General features: G+C 44.1%; 1 protein-coding gene across 9 annotated transcripts in view; it reads right to left on the reverse strand.

The window, feature by feature from the left end:
- HIVEP2 (HIVEP zinc finger 2) overlaps positions 1–14625 on the reverse strand; it is a 142346-nt gene that overhangs the window by 101299 nt on the left and 26422 nt on the right. For all 9 annotated transcript variants that reach the window (XM_049800927.1, XM_049800930.1, XM_049800925.1 and 6 more), the window contains one exon: positions 4187–4292. The gene's annotated coding sequence lies outside the window, so the exon portion shown is untranslated. The remainder of the gene's footprint in view (positions 1–4186; positions 4293–14625) is intronic.

Here is a 14625-nt window from a genome sequence, read left to right on the forward strand (position 1 = left end):
GGTTTTTTGTCCAAAGTTAAATATTTGCATAGTATTAAGCCCAAAATTAAAGCATTTGCTGAAGAAACTTGCTGACTTGTGTGTACGGAAAAACAAGAGGGAATTTAGCTTCCCTGCACACGGGGGCAGATTCTTGGGATGCCTTCTCCATCCCATGAATTCCTGGACAGCAGAGACACAGACAGACTACCGACCAGGGAATTCCCCTCTTGCTTTCCGGAGGATTTTGTGCGCAGGCTGGACAGAAGAGCAATAACCCAGGTAGTTATTTTATGAAGAAGGTGTTTGTTGCTTAGATGCCCGCCCCTCGACCACCTGGTAACACTCCTTTCCTTTTAGCGTTGTCCCCGGCACAGAAAAGACCCATTCACCCAGCACCTCCGTCTGAGCAGGTCTGCCTGGTCCCCGTGCCACAAGCAACCTCCTCCTGTGTCAGCCCGCCGGCTGCCAGCAAGCTCCGGCACCTCACCGCCCCGGGGACGCGGGCTGGGGACCCCGCTCACGGAGGGGCTTTCTGGAGCAGGGTCTGGCCCCCCGCGCCTCCCCGCTTGCCAGCGGCAGACACAAAAGCACCGCTGTCTCTCTGCCTGCCTGCCTGGGCCAGAGTGAAGCGGCCGGTCCCCCATTCCCGTGTGCTAGTGGGTGCACGCTGGACCCCGGCAGCGCCTGCGCCTTCAGGTCCCCTCTCCTTCCCTCCGCTGAGGGAAGAGCCGTGCTGGCAGGATAAGCTCCCTCTCCTCCTTTCACCGGCGGCAAGCGTCCGACAGCCGCACGTCCCCGTCGCTGCATCCATTACCTTGGGTTTACACAAGGCTCTCGCCATCAGTTTTCTAGTTACAGGAAAATGTATATTGTGCTGTGATGAAAGGCCAGTGCAATGTCAAGTGCATTAAAAGGACTCCAGGGACTGATTAGAGTCAAAAGGGAAAGGATTTATGGTGGTTAATAAAGTTAAATCTGCCAGAGTCCTGCTTATTCTTTCCAACTGCAGGTAACCAGATCTTATAGGAAAAATTATTAAAACGTTGCAAGTTATTACTGTCCCCTCTGAAAGAAAACCTGCGTTTTGCCATGAAGCACCTGGCCAGGAGAGAGACCAGCTCACCACGGCGCCTACGCTGACCCCGAGGAGGAGAGGAAGGGGGGGACACGCCACCCGCCCGTGCCTCGGGCGAGCAGCAAGGACCTCGGTACCAAGAGATCTCTTCAGCACGCGTGTCGCCTGAATGGTCCCCAGCAGGCCTGGGGGGACCTGCTGGGAGGGGGCTGGGGCTTCCACTCGCCATCAAGCACCGTGCCGCGCCATGGCGAGGGGCACGGGCAGACGGGAGGGAAAGCCGCCCCCTCTGTCAGTGCTGCACATCCACGTGGGAGAAGGACGAAGCAAAGAAGGAAGCCCTCACCTCTTATTCCCAGTCTGCGTGTCACGAGTGCCCCTCCTGCTGAAGGACGCAAGCTAACTGGACTCCATAGGACTGCTCTGAAACTTGTTTTAAACGCTTTACAATCTAACATGCCCGAAAGTTGACATAATTTTACAAGACGTTAATGATTTTCCACATTGAGACAACAACATCAGCAGAGGGCAAAGGGAAGTGGGAGGCCAAATTTTCAAAAAGCTATTGGGAATTTTGTATCCCTATCTAAAATACGTGCACTTTATTGGATCTCAAGTTTTCATTTTTCTACCACTTAATAATTGCAAATACGTTATACATGCCCTTTCCATTTTGTCATTCTTTCACTATATTACATCAAATTTAATTTCCTGTGGAAGTGTGTAATCTTTTCAGCCGTGACTGCCTCAGAAGCTTTTCTGTAATAAGCAGAGCCTCGTCCTCTGGCAGGCTGATCTTTTATGAGCTGTGCTTCTGCAGATTAGTTTCCTGAAACGTTTGCAATGCTATATGAGAACTGGCAAAAGAGGAAAACCAAAATAACACTCAAAAGGAAAAACAAACACGAAAACATTCACTTCCTTCTGACTCCTCCATTCACCGGTCAAAGGAAATTTCATTTTGATTTGGGTAGATGGCAAACCCGTGAAGGTTATTACCGCGTATCAGAAGAAGCCTCACAAGGTGCGAGACACAGCAACCCTTGCTCTACAGCTCATTAAAAGCATGGCAGTGAGACGGCTGCTCGCTCTTTGTGCCCAGGGAACACAGAGATCGGCAAGCGGCCACCACTCCGACAACCGCCTCTCCTCGCCACCTGCCCTTGGCTCTCTGAGAGGTCCCCTCCACTGGCAAAAAGCCGCATTCCACCAAAAAAGTGAAAATGTCAACCAAGACGCATTCACGCTTTTCATGACGAGATACCTGTGATGGCAGGAAAGCAGACCAGCTGGCCTGCTGGGCCCTTTCCAGACCTCTGCCCCTGCAGAATGAAAAACTCGTCTTCTTCAAACCAGCTTTCCATTACCCGTGCTCGCACACACACCAAAACAGCTTGTTTACAAAAAAAATATGTCAACAAACAATTCTGAACATTTAAAAATTAACCAACTCAGAAGAAACGAGAGCAACAGATAATTATTCCTATATCCCTCCTGAAAAGGTGCTTGGATACGGATGATAAGAGGAGACATCTGAACAAATGAATAGAAAATGTCTGCAAAGGGTCATGTTAATGGTATTTGGCCAGCAGGGATTACTGAGGGTGGCTATACAGGCGTGCTAGAAGCCCTGCCAGCGCAAGCAGGATCAACGCTCTCTCACTTCAGTGGCAGACGTTGCCTCCGGGAGCTTCTCTTCAAACTGACCCAGAGTCCAGCCAGATTTGGAAACCTCTTCACCGATCAGCACACAAGTCACCCGGGTTGTGAACTGCTCTCCTAAAACACACTAAACTGATCGATGAAGCCTGGCCTTTCTCTCCCCACTCCCTGTAAGACTTTTATTTTGCTTTCCCTCTCCCACATCACCGATGCAGCAGCAAATCATTCACATTTCTGATGAACACTGTCTTCAAAATTATATATAAAAATACAGTGCATTAAACCTAGATATGTACTTTTGGAGCAGTCATGTGTCCTCGTCATTTCGTAATTTTTCAAGGTAGACAAGCATTTTCAATAATTGAGTCCTCTTTTAGGTTATTTTGGCAATGCATTTCCTTGTAATTCTGTTTTATGCTTGTATCTTTAAAACTTAATCTCTAAAAAGTGGCTAATCAGTAAAAAAAATTCCATGCAGGGAACAATACTTGAACAAAAGTCTCAGGTGTTACATGCAGTGCAATTCAACTCCCATCAGCATGAAGAAATGTTTTTCCACCAGTTTCAGTGGGACTTGCATCAGGGCCATAAATCAGATGAAGATGCTCCACGTTAACAGTTATGTGGTGTGCTACAAACTGCTTCAGAAGATAAAACAATAACGTAACCACTCTCATAAAACCGATTTGCTCATAGTTTTACAGGACCTGAGTGTGTGTTAGCAATTTCAAGCCAGAACAGTAGAAAAGAAAAACATGCCAGCTATCAGTGACCTTAGATTTTTAGCCTCATAGGCCATAAATTAAATAGCCTCCCTTCACTAGGTGGGCCTCAGCCTCCAATTCCTTGTACAGGATGAGGAAAAAAGACTCAATATATGGATTTAATTCCTATTGAAATCTTGGTCAAAGATGGGGGGTGATGTAAAGCTAAACATCAAGGGAATAACTGCCATCATCTGGCTGAGTTTGGTAAAATGGAGTTTATTGACACTTCTTTAGGGATTCACTGGTGTGTGAAATTAATCTAATTTAGACTGACCAGAAATTGAAAATGGAATTAAGGAGAAAAGCAATTAAAGACCTTTTCTAAATGCAAAAATAGTACTGCTTTAAGTGCAGCAAAACAGTTAAAGTACAGAACCATTCACACCCTTCCTGCCTGAGGAAGAGAATAATAGTCTGTATATCTACATATCATCACTGTACCAGTATAACTTCATCCAGAGGAAGCATTGGTAGAATGTTTCTACCAATATCTGTAAATAAATACATTTTCAAGTTAAAACAGTTCACTATACTGCATACAGACCAGGCCTAGCAGATAAACATCTGCTGGAACGGCATGGTATAATTGATTGTACAGGTGGCTTAACGTTTACTTCAATGACTTTTAGCACCTTCATGTTATTGTTTCTGCGTTGTTCCAACAAGCAATGGTTAATGTAAGATGCAGACGTTCACATACCGTATACTTATGAATAAGTGGTTCCCAGAGATGTGGCAGTGATAACATTGTCATCGTATGATTCAAAGTAGCTCGCTGTAGATCACATATCAGAAGAGGGTCCCACCTGAAAACATAACAAATCCAGACAGTAAGTTCATCATATTCAGAGGTTTGCAAGCTCTGCTAATACATTTGCGTGTTTCCACATATTCCTCCTCTGCATTAACAGGGTCTGTGCTGTTCCTAGGCTTACAGAAAACATTTTGCTGTTCACAATGGCAAGCAAAATTGTCCTGCTGTAGCCAAACTGTTTTGGCCCACTGCTCCAGACCAGATTTCAGGCACGCTCTCAAAGCAATGAAAACTAGTTTTCAATATTAATGCAGAAGCTGGAACTATCCGGCGGACAGATACAGAATTTCAGATTTCCCATTTGTTGGGTCCTTGACAAGCACGTAATTCCTTCTACCAGTGCATTGCTGGTTTGGCTCTACCTTTCTTTTTTTTCTTTTTTTTTTTTTTTAACACTGAAAATCAGTGGTTTAGAAGGTGACACAACATTGGACATCATGAACTGTTCTCTTGAGATCAAGGGGTCTTAAGACAAGGGTCATTTCTTTCCTATTGGTGGCTACAGTCACCTTGTTTATAGTCATTCGATCTTTTCAAATCACTTGATGGGTAAGTCTCTTTTAAAATATTTTTATATATGTTGTAGGTAACCAATGCAGATATGGAAAATGAGCTTGTACTAGCAGCATTGATTGTCTCCAGTGACAAGACGCACGGCAGCAAACAAACAAACTCTCTAATTTAAGAGCTGGAAAAGTTTTTTCTTACTAAAACTAATAGTAAAATCACAACTGATTGAAACAAACATAGATTCAGGCAACCTGAAAGTCTACAGCATTAAATGAAGAAAACTCGCATGGACTGTGTATGCCTTTAAATAAGTGTTTGAAACAAGAATTAAGAAACTCTTGCTTATTAATTGTATTGACTCATCCTGAGATGCACAAGGATGTGGATAAAGCCATAAAATGCAGTTATTGATACAAAAGGCAGATTAATGGGATTCTCTTTACTTTGAAAATGTGAATAATATGACTTACAGGATACTCAGAAATATACCCAGACACACCCACAGAGATGAGATGATCTTTGATCTTTATCAAAGATAAAGCTGGGGTCCTGTCTTTTTAAATCAAGCCTCCCCAAACAGAAGCTGATCTTCCTCCTGCTCTACAAGCTGCAACTTATCCTAGGGCAAGAGGTTTTCAGGAGGGAAGTCTGGTAAATAACGAAGAATTTTAAAGAAATGGTGGGTTTAGGTTTTAGCCACAGTTTACATTTTTTAAATTACTCTAATGCTTCTTTGACTCTTCATACCTCCAAAGTGGCTTGGCTCTTGCCTTTACTACGCTTCATCGGCCAGGCACAACGTCACACAGTCCACTAGCACTACGTACATCTTCATTTGCTGCCACCTAAGCAAGTCAGCGTCTCCTATACTCTGTATTTGGTCTTCGATAACAACCGTAAAACTTTGTAAACATTAAGTTAGGAAGAACATGCTCCATGGTCCAAAACAAAAAAAAAAAAAAAAAGAAAGAAAAACCAGAATCGGCACAAGAGCAGAGGACATATATTTAAGTATTCGCATACTTAAACGCCAGAGACTGAGGTGAGTTGCTGAGCCGCAGCACGGGATCCAGCAGTAGCGAGCAAGACAGCAGAGCAATGGCTGGTAACAGCACCCAGAGGCAGCCCCGGCTGACGGCCGGAGCGGTGCCCTGCCGTGCCCCATCGCCGGGATTTCAGCGGCGCTCCCCTTCTTCGGGGAGAGCCCCGTACCCCGTACCTGCCAGCGGGCGGGCGGGCGGGCAGGCACTCCAGCTCTGTGCTGGGGCCGGGGGGTTCCCAGGCCGCCCCACTGCAATACGCTGGCTGAGGCACAACCTCACTCCTTCACCCACCTCCACTCGGTAGCCCCAGCCACGGCTCCTTCCTTTTCCCTCACTTCCAGCCACTTCTGGCTGCTCAAGCGACAGACGGCTCGCCGGGAAACTCGGGGAGGCCTGACGCCTCTGAATCCAGCTCGGGGCTCCCGGTCGGCAAGTGCGCACGTTGGCCGACACAGGGAGGACGAAGCCAACGCGGGCTGGCAGGGCTGCGCCGCCGGGCGGGCCAGGGACCCAGCACGAGCCGGGGAGCCGGCGCGAGCCGAACGGGCTGGCTGTGGGCGCTCCCGGGACGGCTGACGCACTGCAAAACTCGCCGTGCTTCTGACCTAACGGACAGAGCACGAACGCGTGAAAACCACTCACCTGCCCGGGGAGGTTCTGCCAGAAGGCGCCTGCGGAGGGCCCGCCGGTCCCTCGTTTTTAGAAATGCCAAAAGATGGCCCGGTGTCTGCATTCCCAGGTACGCACAGGTACAAAAGAGTACGAAAGCATTATCTAGATTTGGTGGACGGCTTTAACTTACAAAGTACACTTAGAATTTTTAAGGAATATACATCCCTAACTCTTCACGTGCAGGCTTGATGTTATAAAGGAGTCTCCCTAAACCAGACATTTTTCTGAGTGTTAGATAGATTCATTCTATTGGACTGCTTAAATTTTGCTTCCCAATAACCCTGTTTTACCTACATCCTTCTCAACCCATTGAAGGCTTAAAAAAGAATCTCCCCTCCTGGAGAAATCACTCATTGCATCCTTCCCCACAAAAGGATGCTGCTAAACATGGCCACCTGCCTTCAGCAGGAAAATACAGTAAGACATGCAACTCATTCTTTTTCTGCTTGCAGATTTACTTGGAGTCATTTAATCAATCTGTCCCTAATGACTGTACCTAATCACTTATCTTGCATCACTTCATTTAGCTTTTAAAAAACTACCAGAACTTTTCAGGTGAATAATTTAGTTAAACATTTTTCCTTTCTTTTTTCTTGCTGCCTGTTAACAGTACTCCTGGAAAACGAATACTCTAAAACAAAAATCCTACATCACCACATGAATATAAAAGAATGACCACAAAGTAGCTACATTGTGAACAGAAGTATATCACAACACATGGAACCAAGTGAAATGCAATCTTTCAGCTCTAGTGCATCAGTTCAAACCTAATTCAGGTTGGTAGCCATCACCAGCTACCACTGGCTTCCTGCTGTTCAGTGTCCTGTAGGAAATGAGTTCGTAATTCTCCACTTGATTCCCTTTTGCTCAGATTCCTTCACCGAGCCTTGTCCTCTTCTTTGGCCAGGTCAAAGCCATGGTCCAGATTTTCAAGGCCGCAAGTCATGCCCCATTTTCAGAGCTTATTGCCCCTCTGCTCACAGCTGAGATGAAGGGATCCTGGAGACCACGTAGGAGAAAGCCAAAACTGCTCAAAACAAACCACTTCTGGCGGAGCAGGAGGGACTAAGGAGCAGCTGCTAAGAGTTGACTGAACTACTCGTGAACCTGACAACTTTCAAGACCTTTCACAAAGACCCTTCTGGCAGAGCCTTCCTAGTGCCTTTCCTTCAGTGAGAAAGAAACACCAAAGTCCCAAAAATACACTCAGAAATTGCAAGTCCTAGAAGAGCCTGTTTAAGGCAAAGGCAAAGTCTGTCTAGGTGAAGCAGAAACATGGAAGCCATTGTGAAACCTGAAAATCGAAATTATACGCGAGGTATTTAAGTATGTGGTTCTGGCAATTATGGAAATAGCTAGTGTTGACAGGAGTACGCTGGGGACCCAGCACTTAAAATCTTGGTGGAAGAAAGGTTGGGAACTAAACACACAAATCAATATAGTCTCTACAGAAAGAGAGGATTGTAAGAAAATAAACACAGTTCTTGTCCAAACTGTTTATTTTCTATGGCTAGACAGTGGTAATCTCCAGTGCCATCAATTAAGACCTTCATTTTCACAGGCCGTGTTTTAAGGAAATGCACAGTTAGAAAAATTAATGGAAGCTGAAAAATAAGTTTTGCTGCCGACTTACTTCCACGTAAGTGTACCATCACTTCTCAAAACTGAGTCTATCGGTCTTAAGACAATCCTAAAGCTGTCTTTATACTTACTAAACTACAGAGAAGTTACTCTGTCACCCCAAAGAACTCCATTCTTACAACAAAGCACTGCACTGAAGAAGCAAATATGCAATCTTTTGCATTATAAATATTCATATTAATGCACACAGCATATTCACGCCAACAGAGCTGAAGAGGCCTTACAAACACGGGTATTTAGAAAGTGCCTATAAAGCCACTGCTGTGCTCTAGAACTTATCCGGGGTTTGGCAATTCTTTCTCCACCTTCAATAAATACTATTTTTCCATCTGAGAAATGAACAAGGAATTACAAAATGGACAAGGTACCTAAACCAAATGTTTAGATTGATTAGATCCAGGCATTTACTAAAATCAGGTCTAAGTATTAAGCCTCAAAAACTCCCCAGATATATTTTATTATGAGTTTTTAAAAAACTGTAGCTTCTAGTTTCAAAAAAATATACCTGTGAATAACCTTTCAGAAAAATGTATTTTAAAATGAAAGAAAAAAATGTAATTAATGCTCTGAAAAAAACTTTCCTCTCCTTTCCTCTCAATCAATTTAAGGAATTAATAAAAAAATTACAGTCTCAAGTCTCACTTTCCTGGCATCTGTCTTTCTGTTTCAGAACTTCAGCATTATTTCAATTCAGGTGAGGGAATTTAGTTCTCTCTGACATCAGAAGCTACATTACAAACACAACAGCACTTCTATACTTTACTATGCAACACAAAAAATGGATGGATGAATCAACTGCCTGTAAAATGTGTCAGAAGGACATCTACACAAACTGGAGCCCTCTCCTCTGTACAGAACAAGCACGGTGCATGACAACGATACAGGCTTCTCCTCAAACCACATCTCCCCATACGCTCCAGCTATACTCTGGAAGGAACAAGGGCAGTAGTTTCTCAGTAACCGGGAATTACGTCGCTGATAACGGCAATTCAGTTCTGCACTTATAATGTCTGAACACAAGTAAGATGCATCACCAAGTGGGAGGGGAAGCGGGAAGAGAATGAGAGAAAGAAAATGCAGCTGCAAAGAGGGGGTAAACTGCAGGAGGAGGTTTCACAGTGAAGCACACGGATCTGCTGTCCGACGGCGTCAGGGGGTTAGAAACAGCCGATCAGAAGCACTCCCTGGCACAAAGCTGCACAAAAGGAGTGAGGGACATGCCAGAGCTGTAGAAAAATAATGCATGAAAATCCCCAAACAATACTTTTTCTTTGACTTTGATAACCTGCACAGAGGACATTTAAAATCAAAAAATACTTGTCGGATTATCTCTGGCATAATATACTCCACCAGCACTACTTAATTAATCAAGTGTATTGTTCTTTTCCACACTATGGCTTGCTTTGACCTTTCTCTTTTTTTGACTAATTTTTTTTAAAATTCTACTCCTCATTTTCATGAATGTTAGTGATCACAAAATACATTGAGAGTGACAGACAGTAAACATTACTGGAGGCTGTTGCACTTGGACTGCAATGTGGGTGATCATCCTGAGGCTGGTATATGAGCTCCAAGTTAGAAGGTCACTCAAATACCCCTCCCTACAAAGATCAACACTTTTGAAAAACAACCTCCAAAATCAAGATCTAAAACCAAGAGTATTCCAGTAATTTCTATTTTTATTCCAGCTGCTGTAATGAACCTCTCATTTCAAAGAACAAAAATTATTAAACAGAGTATGTTGTCAAATGCAACAGTAGATGCTGAGGCTATGAAAGCATGGTAAAAAGCATGCCGTTCCCTAATATCACAAGTACAGGTGAGAGACATGCAGAAAAACACAGATGGAGAGTCAGTCTAAAAAAGTACAAAGAGATCTGATCACTAATCAGAGACAGAAACCCATCTGAGAGTCACAACTGTCTCTGCAGGCTCTGAAAGACAGAATTAAATTGACTTAGTACTAGAGTAAAAAATGAATTTAATTAGCTGACATTAAGCAGGATAAGTTTGCGGTACCATGTTGCTCTGACAAGCTGTTTCCAAAAGGGTAAGTAGAAGGTAAAATCTTATTTTTCAGGATGAGATTACGGCCATGCGTTGAGACAGAAGTTAAGAGTGCATCTGCTGAGGGCAGCTTAAAGTTGGTGCTGGACATTTCATCTCACACTATAAAAGGATGGTATGTGATAGATGAGCCAGAAGTGCAAGTTTCGGATTCTGCACATTTATTCATACGGCTGTGCAGCTTCATCTCTTTCTGGTGTTGCCACTTATGTGAAGAGAGCCTCAGTATAACCTCTGCCAGGAGGTTTTTTTCTCCAGCTTCTCTCAGTCAGAGCTGTCCCCTGGAAAAACTCCAATAGCCTAGGTGCAACTTCTTTAATTTTGTTTGTATGAGAGCATGTTGGTCCTTAGCTGGAAAAACGAGGTCTGTGCACAAGGTGGTTTCTGTGCTAACCTGGCGGGCTGCCAGACCTGCCGGCTGCTGTGCACTTATCTTCTGTTTTATGGGGCGACTCACGGCACCCCTGCTCTGCTCCCAGCATCCACCAAAACTTCTGCCGCCTTCTTTACCTGGCAAGCAACCTACGTGTCACGGTGTAGCCTGCAAGCAGAGTGGCAGTGGTTGACAGAGAATAAAGTAGACAGGAACTATGGCCATAATCTAGAGGCAGATAGTGACAACTGAAGAATCAATGGTAAAATGCATAGGAAATCCAAATTAAGTGTTTCCCTGAGGAAAACTTGGGAGGAAATGGAATAACACATTTCAAAGCAAGAGTCCCATGTATATGAGACTAAACAAGCCCTGCCTTCTCATGCCTCCTTCTATTTAACAATAAATTTAGTTCTGGGGAAAGGCATCTCACTGTCAGTGCTAGAAATTCTGCTTATTTACAAAGCAGGCGCATGCATCCCAGGGAAGCTATTGTTCACATCACTTATATTAATGTCTCAGGTCTGTCACACCAGAACCAAGCCAGATTTACCAGGCAAGACAGAGAGGCTTTGGCCATCCCATTAGCAAGTTATCAGGGAGGTGTTCCTCCATCCCATGACACAACTGCACAGCAACGTAAGCTCTCAATTTAGGCTGGCAGTGCCCTTCTTCCTCCCCCAATTCTTCTCACCAGGACCGTATTTAGGCTGCATGACCTTGCGTAGCAGTCTGCAGATTTTAAGAGCAAGAACAACACACCGTATGCCCTTCTCTGGCACCACATTAATCACCCTACTTTAATGACTTCTTTGACTGATAAACCACCCTGTGTACCTAACCGTCCTCCCCAGTGGCTGCATCTAGAGCAATAAATTAAACATGCCCTTTCCCATACCCTGCCACTGTGTAATCCACTAGCAGAGACAAAGCCACTGAGAACATCAGCTGGCAGTTAGGGGTGAAAACAGCAGGGATCAAGAGACCCGAGTTTTACTAGCCATTTGATAGGTGACCTTGAATCTCTCAGTCTATGTTTTCTCTCATAGTTACAGAGAAAAATGGAATTTCTTTTCAGCTATACTGAGAACCACAGATAGAAGATACTACTTACTACTGGTATACATCTACACCACCTATTACTATACATAACTACAGGTAAGAACTGCCTTCAACTAAACAAACGTAGTTACAAACAGAGAACATATGATTTTGTAGTATTAATTCTTAATTATTTCACTCTCTTCCAGGAAGCTCAAGTCCACAGCTGAGCACAAATAAAGACACAAGATCTTTACGATAAGAAAAGCAAAACAATGGCCTGACATGACCTAATGAAAGCACAGGATACTACACCCCCCCCAGGGTAAAAATCTCCTTATTCCAAAACTTCCTTTCAAGTGCTCTGAAAATGCTACTAGACAAAGAAACAAGAAATTCACTTTTGCGAGGCAGTAACATTTTTTAAAATAGCGGCATCTGACATTATTCCATAAACCTTCCTCAAAATCAACGTGCTGTATGTCAGGTAGGACCTTTAAACTTTAGACTAAAACAAATTTAGGTCTGAATCACAACCCAAAGATACATGTAATAAACTTTAAATATGTCAAAAGCTTCGCTGGATGAAGGTTTGCTGAAGGCTTAACATGGAGCTAAAGGCTCACACAGTTATCGCAAGATTGACCTCTGTGCTGCTAAGCGATGTATGGAGCTGGGAGTGCTACCAGCTCCTAGGACTTGAGAAACAGACTGAGCTCTTTGCTGCCACAGATTTTGTATCTGACCATGGAGGGCATCTCACAATCTGTCTCTGTCTTTGATCCCTGTGATACGTTTCTTTCTTCTCTTCATCTATCAGATACTTAAATTGTAAATTCAGTGTGGCTGAAGATGTAAAGACAAGAAAGCCTACATCTTTCATGGAAGCCTTTAGACATTACCACAGGAAAAACAATAGTCACCATAATAAAAAAAAAAAAAAATTAAAAAAAAAAAAATCACTTATATCACACAATTCCAACATTTTACCATTTTCACACAGCTTCCTATCCGGAAAGTATTCCCAAAGGAATAAATTCTGCCTTCCTTCCAAGATCTCTTTTGTAGTCTTGTTTCCTACATAAAAAAACCTGCAATCACACACTGTGTGTAATGTGACGCCTCTGTCTGTCTGTCTTCCCCTAATAATTTCTCTAAAGACATTTAACAAAGAGGTAGCAATCTCAGAATGACTCAGTTGCCAGAAGCTTCTTCCGATTCCAACCTGTGCTCGAACAGACGAGAGAGACGGTCAGTGTCTGCATTAAGGGAAGAAACTTCCACGTTGACTCATAAGAGAGTGCAGAATCTGCAGATAAAATAGATGTATGGAGATGCAAAACTGTGCTGAAAGCTGAAGTTCACAACTACAGGTGCATCCATATGGCTAAATAAAAGTGGGAAAGGAAGGAAGTTTGAGGACTGCAGCACGCTGCTCGATAGCTTCCCTTCTGCGTGTTTTTGGACCACTCCAACCACCTCCTCATGAGACAAGCCTGCCGTCAGGAGGGCTGCCTCAGCAGCATGGATGTGACCTAGCCAGCATGACCTGGCTGCCAGTTCAAGGGCCAGTCCTTTGCCTCCTTTTACACAGCAGCCCAAACACAGCCAGGGACGGCATCCAAAAGACAGGCACTTACAGGAAGCTGGGGTTCATGATTTCTGCTGCGTACAAAAAAAATGGAAGCGTTTTCTAGTGCATCTGGTGGGTGCAGTACTGAAGCAGCAGAAAACCAGGGGAATGGGAAGGTTCTCAAATATACACACATACCGTTGCCTCACAGTGACGCCTCACCGACCTTCTGTCCCACCACTCTTCCATCTTTGACCTGAATGTGAATGTCGGTGCTGTAAGTCAAGACATGAAAAAGCACCGAGTGACCGGGCGATATCCCTGCTAGAGCTGTTTCTGGAGTTGATTTTTGCTGCCCAGCATGCAGCCGCTTCAGATCGAGTGCCCAGCCCTCCCTGTGGCCCCCTACCTCCCACCATGTCCCTCCATGCCGGGCACTCCCAAATAGTCTCTTCCGAGTCTCGTATTATCGCCACAAAAATCTACTACTGCAGACATCGGTTTGCTTTCTACACATCCTATACCCAGTACTCATTACACATTTAAAAAGAGTAACCCATCCATACTTCCAAACTTTAGAGCCTTTACATTCAAGGGACAAATCAACAAACAGCACATATATCTTATTATATAGAAATATGTATCATGCAGGAGGAGTTGTGATAATGCTCGCTGCTTTACAGTTCTCTACCCACAAACGTTCAAGACTGAAATTCAGTAACAGACATGTCCGTGACATCTCTAGACTTCAGTATCAGGTAAATACTAGACAACATACTACTGTACCAGAACTCCACGGCGATATTAATTATATCTTCCTTTAAGGGGTCTGTCTTGAATCCTTTTCATCCGCTGTTTCCATCAATGCTTTATCCCGAGACCTTCCTCACATTCCAGCAGCATCGCAACGGGGGTCTTGCCAACTGCTTGTCTAAAACTGAACTACTCCTGTTTAACATCCTGACAGAGGAAACCAGTGTTGCCCTCTGACCCAAGCATTTACATTCAGGAGCTAGTTATTCCCTCACTGAAGTCTGAAATCTGTCAGTCATTCTCTGTGGGATTATCCCTAGCCCTAAACTCTAAGGTTTAGGTAGTGGAAACAGAAGTCCTGGTAAAATAAGCTGTTTAGCAGATAACTAACCACATGTGGTGAAGGCTTTTGTGTTCTTCATACTGAGGAACAACTGAACAAGACAGGTCAACTGCTAACAGATGCTGTTCTAGTATTGAGCACAAATCCTTAAAGGGGATTGACGAGGAATAGAGACAGGTGTCAGCACTGAATTTCTCATGACCAGAGGTCTCTGGCCTAGCTATCCAACCGTCATGAGATGGACAGTTTGAGTTTGTGATCTGCATCTCACTGGGAAAAGGCTACAAAGCTCCCATCACATGAGTGTCT

Source organism: Accipiter gentilis, chromosome 5 (assembly GCF_929443795.1).
Source record: "Accipiter gentilis chromosome 5, bAccGen1.1, whole genome shotgun sequence".
Taxonomy (NCBI): Eukaryota; Metazoa; Chordata; class Aves; order Accipitriformes; family Accipitridae; genus Astur; species Astur gentilis.